This window comes from Papio anubis, unplaced genomic scaffold, assembly GCF_008728515.1.
Source record: "Papio anubis isolate 15944 unplaced genomic scaffold, Panubis1.0 scaffold98, whole genome shotgun sequence".
Classification (NCBI taxonomy): domain Eukaryota; kingdom Metazoa; phylum Chordata; class Mammalia; order Primates; family Cercopithecidae; genus Papio; species Papio anubis.
The window spans coordinates 102,078-103,070 of NW_022170057.1; positions in this window are offsets into that span (position 1 = coordinate 102,078).

Genomic DNA, 993 nt, shown 5'->3' on the forward strand with positions numbered 1-993 from the left:
TTTTTTTGGATGGACAGAAAAGACAATTTGGGGGATGGACAGAAAAGTAAAAAGATATACTAGATACATGAATGAATGAAGGTTGTGTGATGTATTGGGAAACGCATTGTAGAGGAATTCATTCATTCATTCATTCATACCTGTATTTACTCATTTATTCTACAAGTGTTTATGGACTATCTGGTGCCTGGCAAGCTACTGGTATTGTATACTTCTGGTGGAGGGCAGACATTCAACACATTGTGCTATAGTCAAATGTACAAAGGTATAGAGTACTATGAGGGTGAGTAGGAGGAGTATCTAATTTAGATGGGGATGGAAGTCAGTGAAGGCTTTAACTTGAGAGCTGAAGGAACAGAAGTTAGAGAGGATAAAAGTGAGGACACAGGCTGGGCCTCTCATCCCAGTTTTGTTACCAACAAGGTATGTGATCACCAGGCGAGACCCCTGTCTTCCTGAACCTATGCTAACAGACCTGTCAATTAAAGGGGTTGGACTAGAAAATTTATAACACAAAAACCCTCTGGCTCTGAAGTATTATAATTCCTTAAAAGAACCCATTTGCAAGAAATCTAAGTCCATCAGAACCACTCTTAAGAATGGTTTATATCATTTCCGCAGGAACATAGAGTTGTTGGCTGTTGCCATACAGTGTCAGAGGAACTAGTCATATCTCAAACATTTAGGTAGTGCTATTTACCATGGCTCTTTATCATGGCCCCCCAAATGATGGTCTGGGTCTTGGTCTGAACAACTCATACGGCTGTGGAGCGAGACTATAGTAGATTGGATTGTGTGTGATTCAGACATGAGGTTTGATCACCACACTTTGATTTCTAGTTAAATAACTAGGGTGCAGTGGCTTGTGCCTGTAATCCCAGCTACTCAGGAGGCTGAGGTGGGAGGATCGCTTGAGCCCTGGAGCATGATTATGGCTCACTGCAGCCTCAACCTCCCAGGCTCAATCCTCTCACCTCAACCTCCCAAGTAGCT